The 20,417-nt window shown below is 37.0% G+C and overlaps 1 long non-coding RNA gene across 1 annotated transcript in view; it reads right to left on the reverse strand.

Moving 5' to 3' along the window:
• The window catches only part of LOC107320841 (uncharacterized), a 343,675-nt gene that overhangs the window by 242,826 nt on the left and 80,432 nt on the right, over positions 1-20,417 (reverse strand). The window contains exon 2 of the long non-coding RNA XR_014934101.1: positions 11,355-12,148. This is a non-coding gene — a long non-coding RNA (uncharacterized LOC107320841). The remainder of the gene's footprint in view (positions 1-11,354; positions 12,149-20,417) is intronic.

A 20,417-nucleotide genomic window follows, 5' to 3' on the forward strand; every position in this document is an offset into this window, starting at 1 on the left:
TGTAGACAAGAAAAAATAAACTACATTCAATGTATTTTTACTCATGTATTTTGCAAGCTAAGCAGGAGGAGACAAGGAGGGAAAAATACCACATTTGTAAAATGCTTCTTATCAAAATTAATTCTGGGAAAGAGCCGCTACAGGCAAAAAGTGTTTGTCTCTGGTGATTTGTTAGGTTTGTGACATTGACTCATTCTCTTTGAAGCTGGCTTTAGGTATTAAAAACATCAAATGTCAACCTGCTGTCTTTCCAGGACTCTAATTCTGCTACTGACTCAGAAAAGAAAATATCCAGATTATGTAGTTACTGTTACTTTCTATTAAGAGTCCCGACTGGAAAGAACAAAGAAAGAGAATTAAAGCTATAAGAATATTAGGTTTTACTTTGTGGTTTTTTTCCACTTATAAGCGCTAAGAATTTAACATGAGATTTCAAGGGTATGTAAGAGCAATTTTTAAAAGTGATTATTTACAGGTCTATCGAATACAGTATCTATCTACATAGAATTGTAATGCAAATTACGTAAAATTATCATTAAAGGTGATGTTGGACAATCAGCCTTCAGGATTTGTGAAAAGCATTGTGACATTTCTTTACAGAATGTTTTTTAAGACTATTCATTTCTCTTATTCTACTGCAAAGAAAACGTGCTTGGACTCCACAGTGTCAGGCTCAGATCAAAAGGCAGTCACTATCCCGCTGCCCAAAAGACAAGCTCTGCTCACCTCACCCTTGAACTTTTTGTGCTACATCGTATATTTAAAACACTTGGAACTGCATGAATGGATACCAGGAAACACAGATGAAATGAGAAAAAACAAGGGGAAAGTCCAGACACGGGTGAAGACGTTGGTTTGAGAATATAGTAAGGTACATGATAGTTTCTGGACAAGTCACTGCTTGCAATTGACATAACTAAGAAAGCTCCAGAACAGTTTTCATCCATAAACACAGTTTATATAATGAAAAGAACTCACAAGAACCAAAATTTTAGTTAAAAACAAAATAGGCAAATAAAATAAATGTATTTCCTGGCAGGAATAACATTTCCGGGAAGCCTGTTTCTCTCACTCCTCTAACTTTTCCTACCATATCCACAATGAGCTAAGTTGATACCCATCCTGAATCCCTTTCCCCATAAAAGAAAATGGCTTCTAAATAAAAAACTCAGAATGTTTCAGCTCCCCGAAATTAGGTGTTTTAGGATGGAGACACAACTGAACAAATCGTACCAGAACAAAACCACACTTCCTCAATCTCTAGAGCCGACATAAAACTGTACTGCCTTCTAAGAAGCCCTTTTTGTACACATATCAATATGCATGGTGGGAAAAGAAAAATCAAAATCCAAACAGGGCTGCTGGCAGTCCAAAAGTTTATGATTTCAATTGTCTGTTGTTTTTTTTTCCCCAGTCATTGGGGATAATTGTTGGGTTATTCTGGAAGATAAGGAGAAAAATTAATGGAGAACGTGTCCTCCAAAGAGCTTCAGAAGTACAACGCAGAGTGGACTGACTTAGTTTGCAATTTGAAGAAGGGATATCATGAGACTATCTACTCACGTTGAAAGGTATTTATATTTTTGACTTAAAATCAAATGGTTTGCCTGATAAATCTCTAAGCCTTTTATGGCACTGAAATCCGTCTCTTTTAATGAGGACCAGTAAATGTAGATTCAAAGACTACCCAAACCAGTCAGCGGAAGATAATATGTAATATGTAACCACAGGAAAAGCAGACTGGAAAAAGAAAGACCACTGGCTTTCATAAATCATTTTTTGACAAGAAGGTTATTTATCATGGGAAATAAGCTTAATCAATAATAGAGTGAAACAACCTTAATAAAAAAGGGAATCAAGCTCTGTTCTGCAAGAGCATTATAATTAATGTGGGTAGGGGGAGCAGGAAGAGACAGAAAGAATTGTTACAGAAAACTTATTATCCTGACAAATGGATTCTGTATTGTTTCTAAAAGTTCATTTACATTCAGCAACTTTGAATGAGAAAGTAACAAGAACTGCATTTTGTTTTCTAAGAAGTAACAAGAACTTTGGAGGGAGGTGACCAATTAAAGAAGAATTACTCATGATAAAAATACTTTCATTTGATCTGAAGTAAAAGACATATCACCATCGTATGTCTTTTTAAAACATCACCTTCCTCAAAAGATAAAGACACCGCATTTTTTATTCACCATGTATAAATCATGTGTTACCTTCTATAAAGCCATCATTTTCACCTTGGATTGGTTAATCTTACAACAACTTAGAACTTATCCCAACCATGAAGATAGTTCTCTGAAAGGCACACACCTTAGTGTGTATGACTGCTCATTGAGTTAGAAAGCACGTATAAAGTTGTTTATAAGTCTTAAGTCATAGCATTTATTCTTTTCATTCCTAGATGTTGATCAATTCTTCTCAAAGAGTTACATCACTAGATATCACAAACAGAATGGGATTTTCTGTATTTGTCTGTTTTTATTCCTTCATCAAGCATTGTTACCTAGGTGGAGCTTCCCAATTAAATGCTCAGCACTTCTTTCACATTGTTTTACTGCACAACATTTATGATGTAAAGGTGGGCTACTGTTAATTTAATTACATGGTAGGATGGAGAGCAGAACACATTATTCCAGTGCTACTGATATTTGGTAGCAGCACCTACTGGTACCGTCAGATATTCCCTCTGGAGTGAGTACCACTTTAATCAGGCAAACTGCAGCAGTGCAGCCACACTTTCCACTCTTCCACAGCATTTGTCGTTAGATATTTTCTGTTTCTCTCTTCTAGGAATGCAAGGACTGCATTGCCTGCTTTAAACGCGTGAGACTCAAAGAAATGGAGCCCAATTCTATATTAGTGTGTACTTTTCTGCGGAAGTCATTACAGCTGCAGAAGAGGAATCTTTAATCTGCTGAGAAAGATGGCAATAATGATTGACCACTCCTGTTACTGGTTTGCTTGCAATAAAACATCTATTCATAATACATGTTTAGTGCCGCAGGTGGCATTGTTACTGTTCAAAGAGCCCTACTCAGCATATAATGTGCTCGGCACTTCATCTTCCTGAAAATGAACTTGAAAACTTCTTGAATTATATATCTCCTCCTGCTTTTCAGTGGATCATAATTTTCTTCAGAAGATGAATTGCAGACAGCAGCGCTGATGAGAATTAAACTAGCAAGGTTCATGTTAAGAACATAGTCAGTAAATCAAAAGCTGAAAGTAATGCCAGAGATTCAAAATCATAGACTGACAATATCATGAGATGCTAGGTATGCTGGAGACTGGTAATGAAGTTATAAGGCTAAACATCAGCCTATCACAGACACCCATATGCTAAAGTAGCATAAACCTGCACTCCTATGAACAAAGGAATCACCCATATCTCTTTGGCAGAGAGGAAGGAAGGCTTCAAACTAGCAATTCTAAGAGACAGAGACTCTGTGTGAAAAACAGAGAGCTAATCTCCTCAAATGCTAATATGCAATGCCAGTAACCACATGGAGTTTTGTGAAGTCACCACTGGGGATGTTCCCCAATATGGCAACTGAATACTATGCGCATAACAGCAACCAAAGAGCCACTGAAAGAATACATCACAATAAACTCTTACTCCAAAACCATCATACTCAGCTTTTGGAGCAATCATTGAAACTATTCGCTAGCAATACACACTACATATAATTGTATTACAGATGAATAACCCTGCCTAAATAGTCTCTGTACTGATCCCATCAGTTCTGTGAAGCAGATATTCTGCTCCAGTCACAGCTTATCTTATCCATAAGATAATGATGACCTCCAAGAAAGGTAGAAGATTTACATTCTATACATGTTATGTTTCTGCCTCCAATGACATGCACATTCCTCTCCTTGTTTCAGTAACATTTTTACTTCTGTGTTTAAGCCCTAGGGCAGAGCCCGAACAGGACAAATGGGAGCACCAAGAATGTCCTCCACACAGTTCACCAAAATAACTCAGTTTTGGTCAGAATAATCCAACTTCACATCAACACAACCTTCACAACTTAACTGAAATTTCCCAGTGCAATAGTGAATTCTATGGCATGTCAAACAGGGACTAAATCAGAGCTCTACTGCTGATACACACTTCCAAAAGAGGAAGAATTTAACAAACCAGATCTTCGGTTGATATAAATCATCACGGTTCTACTGACGCTCATGTAGCTGCATTGATTCACAACCACTGAAGACTTGGACTCTAGTCTCACGAATAAGTAATGTATCCTTACTTTAGCAAATGACATTAATGGTTTATCACATAAATTCATTCAGCAATACTTGAATCCATATGCTTGTTTTTTTGTTTGTTTGTTTTTAAGGACGGACAGCTTTAAGAGGCAGAAGTAATGGGTTTTGTCCCTAGGCCCCTCCGGCTCTTGTATTTAAAAATTTCTTTTCTGCAGTACCTCTAAGTATGCTATTTATTCATCCAAGGACCAAACTTTTAAGAACCCAATAACATACACACTCCTGCAAATACACTGTTGCCTTTAAAAACACTCTTTTTCTTCATGCCCTTCTCCTGATGCAAGACCAGAAATTGCACAACCACTCCTATGACTGCAGATGACAAATTTAAAATACCCTTAATTGGAAGCTGAAAAAACTAAGCATGCTGCACAATGGCTGTGGCACAAGACTTATGGTTGTTTACTGTAACACTAAGACAGTCCCATTAAGAAGAATGATGGGAAACTGCATCCTGGCATTATTCTTAGCAAAAGACTTGACAAATATGTTTTGTAAATGAAGGAGCTACAACAGAGAAAACATATAATACATTTTTCCCCCCCTTTTTTTCTTCCCAGTGAAATGGTTGCATGTTTAATGCTTTATACATTATTCAAGGCTCCATTTTCCAGGTTTCATCAATACCCTAGTCCACAGCAGCTAGAAGCTTGTAACAACTGACAAATGTAGACAAAACATGCTGCTTAACCCAAGAACAGTGGGTCAGAGAACAAACAGGAAAATTTATAGTCTTCCCTATATTACTGTTGGAATGGAGAAGTAAATGAATATCATACGTTACAGCTTATCACTTACAGTATGAGTGTATCATGAACAGCCCAGCATGTCCTACTTAAATAATACTGATGGATAACATGAAGGCAGCTTTTGTAGACAAGACAAAACCTCAGCAATGAACATGTTGTTTATATTTACATAGGGCGAGAGAAAGAGACAAAAGAAAAGCAACATCAGGGGCTCACACAATCCTCTTCTGCGTATCCATAATGAATCTAGATTGTGCCTACCATGGAAGCTATTGCAAAGAAATAAAAAAGTCTTCCTGGGATAAAAAGTGGATTCCACAATATATTTTTAGATCAGACATTATATTATTTCCCAGCTGTACTTGTAAGCAGCTCTGCAGAGGACAAAGGAGGGGAAAAAAAGGTGGGGGAAGAGGGGGCAGCGAGGGAGGAAAAGCAACCAGAGTTTTATTGCCTCTGCTTGCTTCAGAACTGCATAGAGATTAGCAATAATTTTTATATTCAATACCGTACCTCTGAAGGTGACTCAGGAACTTGTGTAAACTGGAGTTGTAGTAGAGTATAAGTCAACCCCAAACCTGCGGAGCTGTTGCTCTGTTGGTTTGGTATGTCACACACCCATACAATTACACCTATGCAAAACATGCCACCACGCGAGTCTCAGTTGCAGTGGTGTGACATTAACATCTTCAGATCAGATTGCCTGAGGATCTCATCCCACATTGTCATCACACTATTTCAGATTCATGCCATTGTTCTGTGAATGGGAGTTGGTAAGAAAAGACACCGAGTTCTTAAAAATGGAATTCAGAGCCATTTTGCATTCACTCTGCCACTGTACCACAAAAAAGCTGCCAAGCAGTGTAGAAGCAAATCTCACATAAAGAAAACAACTGAGCAGTATGAGGGTTTCTTTATTATATATATATTATAAATTATTTTATATTTATTTATATAAATAAATAAATATAAAATTTATATTTATATTTTATATATATATATATCTTTATTATATATATATTATAAATTATTAAGCTTTTTTACTACTAAAGAGGAAAACAGAAAACAATAAAAAAAGCAACGCAACACAACCAGCTCTAACAGAACAAAAACCAACAGAAACAACGTTCCCGTAAATAATAAAACATAGTTAAGATAAAAGTTCATATTTATCATCTGTGTTAATTTAATTAAGTCACTAATGCTAACTACAAGAATTAATTTGGCCTGGCATATTCAATAATTTTTCCCCCCCTCCCAAGGAGTAAGAAGATATTCCCATCCCAACACAAATTAAAGAATGTTTGTTGTTTACTCTCTAAAGTGTACCATCTTAATTAAGATTTTACAACCATCACTTATTTAAATCTGACCTATATCTCAGGAAGGGGATCTACACTAACAGGAACTGAGTACCTTATGCAGATCAACGTGAACTTAAGGAAGCAGCTCAACTGAAGAAATTCTGAAGATCCGAAATATCGGAAACACACCTAAACTAACAAAATGGAAGCACCAGGAAGCTGAAGGCAGCGCAGTTCAGATTCCTTACTGAAACTTCTTTCTGAAAGGAAGTTACCTGACAAGGAATGAGAGTTTGTTCTATGTGGTATTTGTGTTAGGTAAAAGACATTTCTTTGTCCACAGGATATTCAAACCAGAGACAGCAAAATCTTTTCACAGTATCGCAACTAACTGAATAGAAGGAAATCTCAATTTATTTCAAGTATCACTATCTGAATAACAGGGAAAAAACCTGCCACAAAACCCCACTCAATACATACTTAGCAGCCAAGGACAAAGCTGCAGCCAGACTCCTGCGGAACTATAACCTTTCATTTACTTCCATTTAGAAAAGGCTAATGTCAGACAATGGATGTAGATGAAAAAATAGTCCTTAAAAAGAAACTACTGCTGTCTGAAAAAAAATAGCCAGTCTCAGGAAGTCAGAGATATAGAGATATTTTTAAAAAACACTTATTTTGCCTTATTTGCTATATTGCTCCAATGTATTAAATTAACAATATTCTACTTTTTGCTGTTGCATTTCCTATGATGTAAATTTGAGCAGGTTCCGAAATAAAAAGTTAAACCAGAAAAATAACCTGGAAGTTATGAGACAGTATTTTTTGCTTCACTTCTTTATTGCACACGTAAGTGTGGCTTTATGGTTGTTTATAAACAGATGTGAATCTGTCCCTATCATCACACTTGACTCTGCAAGGGAAAATAAAAGAACCCTTGTAACCGGACCTGCAGTGACAGACAGCACTCTCTTAGTCTACACTGTCCAAACCACGTAAGTTAAAGGAATCGTGTGCCCCGGTGGCACAGTGGTAGGAATGCCATGTTGCAACACCGGAGGCCCGGGTTCGAATCCCCTGTGGCACAAGTGGTAGAAGTGCCACTCTGCTACACAGAGGGCTCAAATCCCCGGGGTTGGACTCGATGATCTCTAAGGTCCCTTCCAACCCGCACGAGACTATGATACTATGATGATGATGATATTATGAATGCTGTGAATAAAACTAAAAAACACGCACTTTTGCTTCACAGAATACTTGAGCAAATTAACAGCTGGGATCCCTTTCCAACTTTCTCCACATATAATTATATATAAACAAAGGCACAGGCAATGTTTTCTAAACCAACAAGAATGTCCTTTCCCAATTGTTATACAGCGTGAAAGACCTTCAGAATGCAAGTTTTGCTTCTGTTTTGTCTAACTCTGAAATACAAAAAATTTGTCTCAATCCTTAATGCTTTCACAGGCCATTAAAAAAATGCTCCCACTGACCTTTGGCTTGTTTCTTCATTTTCCTACTTTTTATTTCTAAATTTTAATCTTCATGGACCTATCACTACGTTGCAATGGCATAGCATACATGCTTAACATTAAGCCAATTACCTAAAGCACAGCTGTACAGCTTCTCCTGAATGGCATGTACTCTCACAGATGATAAGCAAGACCAAGTGTTTTGAGCACTGTTTTGTTACTCTTCAGGTTAAAAAAGAAAAGAAGCATACAAAATGATTTGTTTCTCAAAAACAGGCATTCTTATGTGTTTTCAAATCAGAAGAAACTGCTAGAAATTTAAAACTACAGTCTAAATGTAGTGAGTTGAGCTATAATGCATGTACGTCTTTGAACAGTGCCATGTGGATGGGTGCAATATTAACATACTGGAGCTGTGAGTCACTGTTTTCTCCATAACAAACCTTGGGCTGGATGCTGTTTTTAGTCCCTGTACAGAGCTCCAATGAAAGTCAATAGCAGATCTGTCTTGGATCAATGGCATTATATGGCCATCTATAAACAAATGTTTGCAGGTTGAAAAATAGTCATTATCCTACTGGTCATGAAACTGGTAGTTTGATACCTGAAACTAATTTTTCTGGAACCTAATTATACCTTTCACAGAGCTCCAGATGACATGCTTTGCAGCAGTTAAATTTACCATACCCTGAGCTGTGCACATTACAGACAGCATTGTTTTAGACAGATTGCTTGGCAAGCAGACAGTAAACAGGTAAAGTAATTTAACAGTTTGACCCTGCCTCACTTTTCTGGTCCTCAAAGAAGCATCCTTCAATTCTGAATACTGCTACATTTGTGCATATCGACAGGAATGGTTTACCAAATACTAAGAGACTGCTAAAAATAAAGGAAAGTTTATTTGAGGTAATTTTATTTAGAAAAGAGCTACTCGTGGGAGATAGCACTGCATGCAAGTGGAATATACGAGTTGTTTACCTTATTTAAAAACAATGCTATCCCTAGCTTTTGTTAGTTCCTCTATAGCTAAATATTCATTTCCTGAATTAATCGTGTTGGAAGAGAAGGGGCAGAACAGAAGAACTATTGGTCTGAGAGCTCCACTGAAGGGTACATGAAGGAACAAGCTGATTCATATTTTACCAGGAAAAAAAAAAAGTATATGAAAATTGAATTTGAGAAAAAAAGAAAAAAAGTAATCACAGGATAAATTCCTTGTATCAAAAGTTAAAATTCTCCACTTGCTTTTGACAGCTGCTGTTTTTATTATTAAAGGTTTTGCTGAGAGTCTGCATTTTGATGTTAACATATGAAAATACGTTGACTGGCACAGAAAAACAAACTCATAAATTTCAACTTTAAGTATCTGCTTTAATATATTATTGTACTTTATTGGCAATATTCCACCAGCAAATGTCTTTTTATTATTGTATCCCCTCTTTGCAATAAAGAGGAATGCTGTTGACTAGCTTCCACTTTGGGAAATATGAAATCATTGTTTCTTGCTAGCTGTGGGCAAGAAATAGTTTTCAAGCCACACTGAAGTTACGAAACCGTGCTCAGAAAAATATATATAGCAAGAAATATGCTAGTACTTTTCATAAATTTTCAATACATGGATACAGCAAGATCATTTCCAAGCATAAACAGACCCAGCAGAGGAAATATATTATCTTAAATTCCACTGTGTGACAAAAGATGGGATGTTTAATAGTGTAAAACAAGCAGACTTCAGTCTAGCATGGTACGAAATTTGCAAGAGAAACTTCACTATTTTACATAAGTAGTCTAACATCTTTGGCTAAATTCTGTACCCCTAACTGAGGCAAATCTCTGATCAGCTTCATAGAACTCTTTGCCTGACTACAGATTTACTTTTGAATTCATTCAAAACTTTAGGATGTTGGAGTAGATGGAAAACAAATAAAAAGGAGACTTAAGGCATTTATCCTAGACCCCACTAATAGCATAAAAAAGGAAGACTGTGGTGAAAACTTTAAGCGAGAAAAGACCACAACAAACTGCATAGTTTGGCTCCCTAAAACCATAAGCAGTCAACTACTGACCAAAATCAGTTCTGAACTATTGCTTCAGTGGGAACATACGGTAATGAGCCATGAGAAAATTTACAAATACTAGCAGAAAAACCTGAAACCACTTAGAAGAACCCACTTCTGCACCACTGTTTTCGTTTCCATGTTCAGGACATAATTTTAGCTTATCAGTTGTACAACTGGGCCTACAGTCCTACAGATCTAAAGGTAAAAGCTGGATGAGGTCGGCTCGATTTGCATTGAGGCCCAGAACAAATAACACAGTCCAAAACAAAGCAAATTTTGGTTTTTGGGGAAGAGTGTTTTTAATTTGTAAATCTATAAGTTTTATTTGTTTTTGTGTTTTTTTTTAAAATCAGGTTTCCCCAACATTTGAACCATTTGTCCTTCCTTGGTGAAAGATCACATCAGCTAATCACATATCTCAAAGATAAATACATTCCTGCTTGCCAGTCTTTTCCAGTTACCTCCATTACTCTCATCAATTTTTCAAAGTCATCATAGTTACTTACACACCTTTAAGTCTTGCAATATGTACAATGCATATGTACAACTTCCCATTCCAGTGCTTGCACCAGACTTTTTCTGCCATTACCACCGTTATTGCAAAACAACACGCAGTGATTTTTTCACAGCTACAAACCCAATGCTTCAAAAAGCAATTAAGAGCAAAAGTAGAAATCCAACATGAGAAGCCACAGTTCCACTCACAGACGTAATGCCAATATGTTCCATCTCAACCTCTCAGCCTTCCTTAAGTCTACACAATTTTGCAAATGGAATTCAAAAGAAAACAGTGCAGCTGTGCAAAGAAACTCATTCTCTACAATAAGTCCTGATTCCAAGAATCTTTTCTCAGAAAATTTGAAAACAGAAGAAAAGGCATGTCAATTTAAGAAATTAATTAGAGCTTAATTAGTTTCTTTATAAACCACTTCAACCACAAGCATCTTAAGCTTATCATGCAGTGCTTTTCAAAATTCCGTTTTCCCAGATTCAGTCCTGATGACTTCAGGTCAATTATGTTTGCTCCCTGTCATTCTTTTTCACAATATTTCCAACACTTACCAAACAGTCACTATAATATATTTGAGAACCATGAACATATCTATTTTACTTGCTTTGCTGAAGAGACGCCTGGAAGGCACACAGAGACATGATTTCAAGGCTGCCAGCCAATCTCAGTACATCAAATGATCCAATACAGATATGCACAGGAAGAACACTTAGCCCAAAGAAACAGTATGATACAGTTTATAGCGCGCTGATAACACTCTTCCTAGCAGCTACTGATGAAGGTGGTGAAAGATACTGCCAGCCAACAGCAAAGACCCTTGAAATTCACTACCAAGGTGAGCTCTATCTGTGTTCCTTAGAAATGGACATCCTACATCCACTCTTCTAATAAAAGATGACCGTTAAATAGATAAGCTCCAGACTCATAAACTATAAAGCTTCCTTTCAGTGAATAACTTGGAAAAAAAAGAAACTACTTACCGAATCACAAAAAGAATTGTTCCAAATGTGCTTATACAGAGATGCACATCAGCAGCACGCAGGTCCTTCGGAGCTCAGACCTCGTGTAGTAGAGCCTGTAGTGGTTCATGCTGCAGCTGTCCACGCTTTGCACCAAGGCAACAAAGAGTTTTACTCTTTCTACATCCTCTCAGCTGTGAAGTGTGAGATGTGCCAGATTTAAAAAGCAGGAGGATGTAAAGTCATACAATACATCCTTTAAGGGCTTTATTTAATTTTCTTCCCCTCAGTTCGCAGATATTTCATATCCATGGTTCAGCATGTGCATCTCAAAAGTGGGGTTTGGTTAATTGTGAAGATAGATACAAGAATCCCAAGCAAACAGGACTTGAAGCATAAATTTGATGGGCGCAGAATCTGCTTAGGGGTTTCAAGTGGGTCTTGTGAACATAAGAATAGTCTGAGAACAGCACCCAGAATCCACATCTTGAATGAATACTTATTTCAGAAAGCCACTTATGCTCTGTACAGCATGGTCTATTAACTGCAGGGAATCCATGCCGGCTACTCCATCACGCCCCTCAGAGATCCATTTAGAAATGTGATTCTGTTTAACAATCAGATGTTATCCACTCATTCATTACAGCTAGGCAATGTGGTCAGGCAAGCTTCTCTCGCATTCTCTTGATGGCATTGACAAGGGATTCCTCCAGACAGTGCTCTTCTCTTCACACATGAAGCAAAACACCCTCTCCATCTTGGTAGAATTTGATGTTTACTGTATGTGAGGGTGGAATGCACAAGGACCAGTCTACCTGAAAAAAAAGAAAAAAAAGGTCATAAAAGTTTGCTCAAGTCTGTCAGTCAAACACAGAGAGCTTCACCTTGAACTGATAAGGTTCACAGGAATTAAGATCAGATAAACCCACTTCCCTTTTTTGACCCTGTTACAAAGGTGGAAGATAAAGTCACACTGCAACAAGGTCATATAAATAAACAAAACAACAAACCAAACCTCATTTGATTTACAAAGAGCCACATCTGCAGGTGGACAGCTGTTCAAAATGCAAACTCAGCTCATCAACTTGTACTTTCATTAAGATTATTTTAAAAAGAAGACTTGAAACAAAGAAGTAAATAACTAAAGCCCAAACAAAATCTAAACTGCTTACTTCCTGACCATTCCCGTTCCACTGACTAAAAGATAAATAGCGTTTTTAACGCAACTTTGGATATGGTTGGATTCTGTATTTGTCTTTATTCTTTCCAATATATTTTTTTAACAGACAGATGAATGGGATGACTTTACTTGATTCATTGGCACGGTTAAAGCACTGACTTCTTTAACTGCAATCATAAATGGTTTCAAGATATGAAACAAGTGTTCCAGCATGGGCCATTGAGCAGAATGGAGAACAATGCCTTTCCCACTGTCACCATACAAGATATATTTAATGATTACTGCCGTACATTCTGATCAAAAGCAGTTTTAGTCATTTACTACATGGAATTCCATCTTGTTTATATACTCTGAAAAAGCTGCACAGACAATAGTAGCTGCTTTTTGGGATTTGGAACTTTGAACTGATCTGAGAAGCATCTTTTATAGACCAGATCCTCCTATCTCCTTTTATTTTCTTTTGGTGTTATCATACATTTATACAAATATCTTGAAATACAATAATTCAGCACTAGAAAATGCTAATTGTTGGCTAGAAAAAAGCATTCGATCTGTAACAACTTAAGCTTATTGCAGCTGTAAAAATATTACATCGCCACTCCACTTGCAGCTGTTCATGAAAACCACAACACAGTACCCACTGTCATCTTCCACAACTCGAAACATTTTTCAGCAGGCAATATTTAGAACTCTTTGAGAAAGAATAACTTCTGTTTATCAGTTTATTTCAAAATGTTATTTTCACCTGTTTGCAGATGAAAGCCAATTCTCTGAAAATTCCTGGAACGTTTTAATCGATTTTGATTTAGCTGAACACTTTTATTGACTTTGGTAACATATTTTAGAGAAAATAATCCATTTCAAAAATGTTAAAAGGAATATTTTGATATTGTATTAAACAGCTGTTTGTCTAAATCGAGTAGTTGATTTTTGAAGGAATGACATTGTGTTTTCCTTGAGTAACATACAGAATATCTTCTCTTTCCTAATGTTGTTACTGGGCTAACGTAGCTGATCAAAGAAACATAATCATATTTAAAACACGAGTAAAGGAGACTTAAAATATAACACACTTCCATTAAGAGGGGTGATTCTAACTTCTCATTTACAGAAAACAGAAGTTTTTCCAATATTTAATCACTAAAAATTCTTCCATGCTAAAGGTTTCTATGTTAAACACTCTCCATTGTATGTATCTGTTTTAGGAAGTTACAATAAAAGGGTACCCATGGCCCTACATACCAGTCTTGAGAAACACACTAGTTTTTTGACAAAGTTTGAGAAAGTAACCTGTGATCATTATTTCAGCAAGAAATTCACTAGGTAATTGAAAGCTGACCCACAGGCAGCAGTGTGGAGACATCCCACCATGACCAAGAACAGCCAACCTATGTGCACTCGCACTGCAGACCATCTGCTGGCACCCTGTTGCTAAAGCTTGACAAGTTGCTTGCTTCTTGTTCAGGCTCAGAGCACAAGTGAACAAAGCGCAGAGCCTCCCCTCTGATCTGCATGCTCCTGACCTACACCTGGCAGCAAGAAGTACAAGACAGAATCGTGTATGTAAACTACCAGCCAGCTTAGATTGTAAAGCATAAATACAATTATGATCAGCACTGCCTCTGCTCCATGGGTGATGCCTCTCTGTAATTGTGTAGAACTATTAAGAGTAGCTCTACAAAACTGGTCACAAAAATAAGGAACAATTTAACACAAACAGGTTTATGGCAGGAACCATGCAGGTTGTGTGTGCAAGTCCTATGTATAATACTGTCTATAATCTGCAGTGGTGCTCTCTTGAGACACCTAACAATCCAGTTCCCGACTGCTGCTCTAGGCCGCCATTTTGCAGACTATTCCATGTATTTTAGAAATCTTCTTTCCTCCAAGTAAAGCAGATGGCTTATTTCTGAGTGATGGCTTCTGTTCTCAGATTATGTACTGTACCCTTAATTGTGCAGTTTGAAAAAGGTAGGTGATATCCTCAGGATTTCTCTAACCTTTATTTTAGCACACTTCAAGATAGTAACACGGTAATCAATTAAAGCATGCTGATGGCACATGGGGAGCCCTAAATCTCCTATTGACAGCTCATCAGGGAAGTCAGCACTTTTCTGTAATTTCCCATTTAAATGACTTCTTTGTACAAAGCAACCTCAAAGACTCTCAACTGTTTGTTCACTGTCCCATGATACTGTGATAGAGTTTACAGCATTTAAACATATATTTTTAGCTTTCTTGGTTTGGAGTTTATGCTGAATTTACAAAGACAGGTAAGTTTATCTTCACACAAAACAGAAATCATAAAAAAAAAAAAAAAAGAATACCATTTCCATTTTTTAAGAATTTAGTTCTTTTTTTCTTAGTACAACATTCTCCACAATCAGTGAACTATCAGAAAATAGTTTTGTTCTGTAAGAATTTCATTTCATGGGATGCAGCCTAAGGCTGTAATTCGTTCACAGATACGCTGCGCAATTTCAACTAATCCTCTTCATCAACTAAATTTATTTTCAGTTTTTTACACTGGTGGATACCTGTAAAACTAGTTCTATATTATTACTCTTCTATATATACCATATGAAGTGCTCTTGATCAGCAAGTTGTAGCAAATATGAATTCCTTTAAAATAAAAACCTCAGCAAAATTTAAATTATCAAAAGCAAAGCGTATCAAGAATAACATGTGAAAAAATTCTTTTCAAATGTAGAACATTGTACAGAAAACACACTTTCCTCTGTGCAGAAACCTCATCACCCTGTAGCAGAAATACTTGGGAAATAAGAAATGATGTTTCCTTAGGTATTTATTACAAAGCACAGTATAGAGAGGAAAAGGAAAGGTGAAGCCTTTTGTTAGCTAAAACTCACTTTCCATGCAACTGCAGTGCTGTGACATTTGCAACAAAGCATAAGAACACAATAAATGTGATATACTGAGAGAGCTTTCTGACATACCTTTTCTATCCTTGAACTCTAAACAAGGACTCCTTCCCCCTCTCTGCCATTATAGAAACACTTGAAGTATTAAAATGCAGTAACTTCAGTTGGATTTAAGTTGTTGTGCAACAATGAATTGCTGTTCTTCTGAATAGCTATACCTGTTTCAAGCTGAGGAATACGAACTATCAATCTAGAGCACTCACTGAGCCTTATGTAAAGGTCAGTTATTTTCTGCTGTACATGCAAACATTCTACATGGTATCTCACTTCCATTTCCAGTATTGAAAATAACACTGAGCAGGTGAGAAAATTTAATTACGTAGGAAAGTGAAGAAATTATTACTAACAGCAGCGCTCATATAGTAAGCGCTCTTATAAAACAATAAATTCAAATGCTGAATCCCTATCACTTGTCTGATTATGCCTGATGAAGTAATTAAACATCAGGAAAAAATTAAAACAGCTTTGTTAACTCAAAATAGTAGCTTCTTACTCAAAAGAGCTTCTCCGTGTTTGGCTTTTTATGAGGAGACCCAGAGAGTAAGACTTTGAAGTATTACGAATGAAAAAAATACAAGGTGTAAATTGAACTAGAGCAGTGGAAAACAGATATTCTGATTTAAGAAACTGTTTCCCCTAATAAAGGAAGAAGTTCAGATACAGACATAACCTCATTCCATTTGAATAGACTCAATTTAGTACCTCTGGAGGTGTTAGACAACACAGCAAATGCAAGACTCCAGTCAAAGTTTCAGCCTGTAAGTGGATTTGAAAGGGCAGAAGGAAGAAAAAATAAAAACTAGAGTATTAACTGAATAAATGTTATTCCAAAACAGAACCCAAGAATTCATATCAGAGACATAAAGCATGTCAAGGTGACATGTTGAGACAACATTCATGCTGGAATCCATTCCAGAAATGACCCAGTGAATCCTACAGAAAGGCATGCTGCAGCTAGTGCTGAATCAGATGAGAAGCTCAATCATCCCAATGCCAATCAACAGAAAGGAGCGTGATGTTTCCCTGGACAGACAGCGAGCTTAAGGAACTGCAGGAGCACAAAAAACAAACCCAAGAACTGACAGAGTCCAGGGATAACATTTAACCAAACCAAGGAGTTCTGATGACTGCTCTTTGAAATATGCTGAAGGATAAATCCTGCAGAGGAAACATCCTTGCTGTGTGCATTCTGCCCCAGTTCAGAAGCACACTCCTTGCTAGTCAGTATAACAATCAGTAAAAACATAAACAGTAAAGATCCAGACCTAGCCAATATTTTTTTTTGCCTCATCATCTACAATTCTGTATTCTTCAGGGCACCACCAATACTTTGTCATTTCTTCTCATGTTGTTTAAGAGCTCTTAAGTGACACCTTATTGTTTAAAAAAAATTGGTTATGCTTGCAAACTGCTCAACACCAGAGTCACAGAGTTGGCACCGTATCTGCATTTTTTTCTGTTCTGTTTGCTTTATGGATTTTTCCATGGTGAAGTTTTTTTGTGGTGTCACCTTGCTTTACTGCAGTGACGTCACCATAGTGAAGCATGAGGATGTGCTGACAGCCTTATGAGGAAATATGGTATCTATTGTAAACTGTAACTCCCAAATAAATGCTTCTTGAGACTGCAAAAACCAAGTCTAGCAAAATTCTGGTATGCGGCTTCATGCCTGATTCCTGCCACAATCCACAACTGCTGAACAGTTCTGCCATTTCAGAGATACGTAACAGAGATAAAAAAGAACCTGGAGATTATAGAGTATCAATAAGCTGAAGCGACTTTATTGCTTCTGATAGGAAATTCTCACAGGATTTTACAGAAGCTTAATAACTATGACCAGAGCAATCTTCATGGTGCAACACAAAACATATGACTCTACTGGAAGATTTCCCAGAGCACAACTCCTCTGTGAGTTATCAGGAAAGTAATTAAGCAGTGAAACTTTGTTGCTTTTGATGAAATAGTCTCACAAGGATACTCTGAGGACCTGCAAATAGGAAGAGACATGTCCTGCTTCTCTTCCCGCTTTCGCTGTTGTATTTGTGGTGTTTTTAACTGCCTTGGATGTGCAAAAAGGTAGAAGCAGTAATCCAAATGACATTTACAGGCTGTGGCTAGTTCACCGAGCACATCTAATAAATTCACGTTTGCCCATACTTCTTCTTAATGAGGTCTCATAAAAAAAAACTTAATTCTGGACAGTATCGTTCACAGCAGCCTTTCTGGATTATGATGCCTATCTGAACTTCTCACTTAATGATGCTGTTATTACTATAGGTAATACAGTTAGTTTGAATAAGATCAATAGGTCCCCAAGATCCTATACAGCCAGGAAGTAAAGTCTGCAGATGCAGAACTACCAGATTAATATTGCTACAGTAATCCTTGCTACCCAGATATGCCTTGTCTAAAATCGCTGAACATTAGAAGTTCACTGAAATCTTAAACAATGTCCTCTATCTTTATCATCATATACTATTTTCCACTTCTAAATATCTTATTTAGCTCTGTGTCAAATCTCTCCATCAAAACACACAAAATATCACCGAGTTCTTTAATATCAGGGATTTATGTTTTAGTTTAACAATGTTACCTACAATTATTTACACAGCACTATCTGACACAAACAAGATGTTATCTGTGGAGCTCCCATGAAAATCCATTAAAGCAATCATTCAGGGACAGTTTAAATATACTGTTCCCAGGATAAACTTCTTTGCTATAACATAAATATGAATTTGTAAAGGCTTCTAAGCAATAATTTACTACTTTGCAAGGTAGGCTTGGTAAACAGATGCACAGTGATTCTAGCTGAAACACATTTAATTACACACCTAAAAGACAGCATTCTCAATAAACTTGTTCTTAACTCTCATTCTGAAGACAAGCTTGCCAAATTTCTATTTTATATTAGCTGATGAAAGAATAATAACACATACACAGAAAAGAATAGTTGAGCATAGATCCTAAGGTATTCACTTAAACTAACATGGATCCTTTGGGTTTCTGAAAAACCAAATAACCTGGAAGTCATTTAGTTGTTATGGCTGAGGGAATGGTTGTGAGAAGCACTTTGGTGAAACTTTCTAATCATCGATAGAAAGGATCTTTCCAGACTTTAATAAACGTCTCATTTGGAGAATTATGAACTACCAAAATAGAGTAATTGAACAAGTAATTTCTTTTAGATTTTGTCTGTAACCTTGCAGCATATAAATAGATGGAGCTTTATTCCGGCTCTTGAGTTCATGCTGAGTGCCAGTGACTGAGTAGACTTTGATGTCAATCAGCATGAAAGGAGATATTCTCTACCACGGCCCAAACACTTCCTGCAGTTAGAACTAGTGCTTTATTTGCACACAGCCTAATATTACACTGGAGCCTGCTGGCATGCTATGCTGCCGTTAGAAAGATCAAGATATTATCCATCTCAACAAACACTCCACAGGGCTGTTACCTACCAATTCCCTACAGAAATTAGGGCGCAAGAAGGCATAGGCATAATACTCTCTGCAAACACTGGGACAACCATACAATTATTCAGCTTGCGTACTGTCTGTGCCTTCCTGTACTCTTCGAGCAGAAACACACAGGGAGAATTGGGATGTCTTTCAATCTCTGTTCCCATATTGTCTCCCACCAGCATCCACCCCAAACAAGTGGACATTTCTGCTGAAAAGTATTAGATCATAAGGACACATCTCAACATGCTTTTGTAACTGTGTTGTCTGTTCTACTGATTACATTCAAAGTCTCAATCAGCTTTTGCTAGAAAGCCAACAGGAAGGGAAGGGTCATAGGAAAGTGCACAGTCAGAAGGCAGGGAAGCAAACAAAAAAAAAAAATCACTATTATTTTAAGTGCTAAGGAATTAAACTCACAGTTTCTAAAGTGAAATTGTATAGTACAGCAGCATATACATAGGCTATATTTGACTGGAGGAGGAAGAAAGGGATTTCCACAACCACAGTAACATGGTGTCAACACTGATAGAAAACATTTGGTGAGGTTCTCTGCAGAAATCGTAACACGAGAAATGCACCAGATCGTCGAAATCTGCAATCACCTTTGATGATGAAGCAGTAAATAACAGAATTCCCAGACTTCTAATTAACATGAGAAATGTTTGCAGTTCTTTAGATATGCTATTGCAATGTGACTAGCAAAATCAGGAGAAGTAGACTGAATAGCTGAATATTCTGACAGTTTAATTGGAATTTATTAGAAGAAAGTACTGCTGCATCATCCAGAGAATTCATCACAGATGGAAGACATAAAAGTGCACACAATCCAAGTGTATTCTGAGAGTTTCTTTCTTTCTTTACTTTCACCCTCCAAGTGTAATACTTATAGTATCTTCAAGCAATGTGTTTGTCAGTTTTAAAGCACTATATGCATACAAATAAGAATGCACTTGCATAGCCAACAGTTCCTTGTAGTCTTGATCAGGTAAGTACTAGCACACTTTCATGTAAACACATACTATTACAGGAATACTAGAGACAGACCAGCGCAAGAGACTAAAAACTTCACAACAGCAACAACAAAATCTGTATAATCTGTTTAGCACTGTAATATCGTAGGGATAGAGAAATTTTACCTAGAGGCTAAAGCACACATTATTTTTTGTATTTACAAGAGACTCTCTTCCAAGACAGACTGTGAGATTAAAGCATTCCATTTGATTGATCAATGGACAAAGCAAACTTAACAGACTAAACATCTAATATATAGATGGAACTACCACGTGACATGGAAACATAACTTAAAGTGGCACAGAGGAGTAAATTGCTACCGCATTCCCAGTCTCTTCACTACGATGCTTGTGGCTCCTGCATAAAGCTGAACTTCATACATACCCACAATGGAGCTGCAAAGGCAACTAACCTCAGCTCCCCCTACCCAGGCTCCTGAAGTAGATACTGCTTAGGGGACACTGCTCCCTGTAGCAGCTCTTTGCTA

Source organism: Coturnix japonica, chromosome 13, assembly GCF_054131305.1.
Source record: "Coturnix japonica strain WE chromosome 13, WE-NBRP24, whole genome shotgun sequence".
Lineage (NCBI taxonomy): Eukaryota > Metazoa > Chordata > Aves > Galliformes > Phasianidae > Coturnix > Coturnix japonica.